This window comes from Plodia interpunctella, chromosome 25, assembly GCF_027563975.2.
Source record: "Plodia interpunctella isolate USDA-ARS_2022_Savannah chromosome 25, ilPloInte3.2, whole genome shotgun sequence".
In the NCBI taxonomy this organism is placed as follows: Eukaryota; Metazoa; Arthropoda; class Insecta; order Lepidoptera; family Pyralidae; genus Plodia; species Plodia interpunctella.
In genome coordinates, this window is record NC_071318.1 from 2,763,696 (window position 1) to 2,766,403 (window position 2,708).

The 2,708-nt window shown below is 34.0% G+C and overlaps 1 long non-coding RNA gene across 1 annotated transcript; it reads right to left on the minus strand.

Moving 5' to 3' along the window:
* Window positions 1-47: 47 nt before the first annotated feature.
* Window positions 48-1,938, minus strand: LOC128680953 (uncharacterized). Its single transcript, XR_010370245.1, has 3 exons — window positions 1,848-1,938; window positions 1,342-1,435; window positions 48-609 (listed from the first exon to the last, which is right to left on the minus strand). It is a non-coding gene; the product is annotated as an uncharacterized LOC128680953 (long non-coding RNA).
* Window positions 1,939-2,708: the final 770 nt, after the last annotated feature.

Below are 2,708 nucleotides of genomic sequence, written 5' to 3' on the forward strand. Positions count from 1 at the left end.
TTTTAGTGCAATAAAATAATAAAAAAAAGAAATGTATAAGGAATACGTGTTTGTAAATCCAATTAAGATCTGTTTATTCAGTTGAAAGGTACTTAAAAATGTATTTTATTAATAACTCGGCCATTTGAAACTATTCAAAATGGCGCCTGTAATCACATCTAGAGTTATTAGCATAAAAATGTTTTATTTTTCTTTGTGTTAAATGAGCTGATTTTTTTTTCTTTTTGTTAATCTATGGAAGTAACATATCCGTATTAAAAAAAATACATCCAATTATTTTTTTGAAATCAAAACGGCACGCATTTTCCTACATACACTACAGACAGCGTCGCTCCAGCGGATATTTCACAATTCAGCTGGCACACGTTAAAAAAAGATTTTCCGTTGGACGCACACACTGGATCATAGATTTCTGGACATGTACAACTGATTTGTACAGCTTCAGTTGTTGTTGGCAATGCAGGAGTAGTGGTACTACTCGTAGTGTATTCTGTTTCAGCACTCGTCGATATGGTAGGGCTAGTTGGTATATATTCAGTTGGAGGCAAGTAGGTTATCGGTGTGGTTTCTTCATGAGATTCTGTCTGGTCGTGGTAATCTACAGGTGACCTATAATAGAAAATAGATGGATTAAAATCGGATAAAAAATTTTACGAAAATGTTATTAACGCATATCGTACGCGAAAACGATGATTTTGCGAACGTTAAGGTTGAGATTTAACATGGTATCGTTGAAGGTAGCTTATGCAAAGACATTATACGTACACTTAGGTACTCTGTTTTATTGGTATATGTACCACCAAGTAGTGGTTAAATTTAGTTATATTTGACTTTGTCTATACATCAAATTGCAAAGTGTGTAAAGCCTTATTGCTTTTTTGTTTTGTATTTTTTTTAATTTAAAATGTTATTATTGATATTTATTGTTGTTAGAGAGATCTTATTATTACAAATCATGTCCGTGCAGCATGCCATTAAGAAGTTCCCTCGTAGGGAGCCGTTCTTGGGTACACCAACAAATTTCAGCTCAATCGGTAAGATAAACCAGTGAAGGAAAACATCGCGACGAAACCTACACTGGTTGCTGTGTTGCTGTTAATCTCGTGTGTGAAATTGACAAACCCAATGAAGGAAAACATGGCGAGGAAACCTGCTGCTATTTATCATCTTGTTTCTGAAATGGTGAAGATAATGGCATCAATAAGTGCAATGTGTCACAATGAACTAAATGACGAACCACTTCGTTTATAGCGCCTGCCTAGAAAGTGTATTTCATTCCATGCAACGACTATCATAAGGAATATGAACAAAAAGCTGGTGATATGAAGAAGTGCAACTTACACCTCCTGCGCAAGTTGCGTGCTTGTTGATGTCGGCGTTAGGGTTGACGTTTCTTGAGACATGACGTGTGTTGCCAGAAACAAAAAAACAGGACCTGCGAAATTTCTTAGAATAGAGCCAAGCCCCATTTCTGCGTTGCTTCGTACCGACCCGATGTTTCCGTTGTTATCCATAGGTTACACAATTTTGACAAGTATTTTCATTAGAGAATCGTAGTTTCAATTCCCGCTCGATTTCAGATTTTGTATCTCATAATTATTATAAAAAAATTAGTTAAAAAGCATGTGTGTCATGTAAACAAAATTTGAACATATTAACCTATATCCATACTTTAAATTGTACTATATTTATTTGAAACAAATTAACTTAAAAAATCACTAGGCTGGTTTTGAATAAATATCGCATATAAACAGATTAGACCTAGATAATAAATAGGCTACATTTTATTGCCAAAAAAGGAGACAAAGTCGCGGGCGGACGCCAGTAAATGAAATGAAAATACTTACAAATAAAAAATATGTGTAGTGTTCTGGTGGTCATCGCAATAGAATACAAATCGACAGACGCATCTTAGTATGACATTACTGCGAAATCAATTTCACACAATCAATTTTATGAGATAAAACTGTGATTAGAAATTAATTTTGTATGACAGCGATTATGTAAACAGATTAATTAAGTTTTGTCTTCCTTTACTTTTGCAAGAAACTCCTTCCATAACAGTTTTTCCATTTTTTATGTATCATTTAGGATGCTAAGTCAAATTTAACGTCAACTTTAACGGACACAGAAAAGCGCCAAGTACGCCATTTTGTCCAAAAGTAAGCGCGGACGCGCCGATTAAAATCATATCATCTTTTCATAGAAGTGGCATAAGTATATGAGTGACTAAAATGTGGTTTTACTATGAAGTTCGTGTAAATACGTAAATAAATAAGTAAATAATTGAAAAACTATAGGAGTTCAATCTGTACGATTTATACTTTTATACTAATCTAGGTATATCTATCCTACAATTATTATAAATGCGAAAGTTTCTGAAGATATATGTGTGTATGTATGTTTGTTACTCTTTCACGCAAAATCTATTGGACGGATTTTTATGACATTTGGTACACGGGTAGAAGATAACCTTGAATAACACATATGGTACTTTTTATCCTGAAATTCCTTGGAGCAAAGCCCCGGGGCGCTGCTAGTACTCCTATATTTACGAGTATACACAGGTTTAGTGGTAATTAGCAAAATCGAGAGATTATTCGCAAAATATCAAAAGCAAGTTTGAGAGCGACATTAAAACTCCTGCCAAACTTAATTCTTACTTTAGTGGACTATCTATCCGTATATTTTCTATGAAATGATGAATA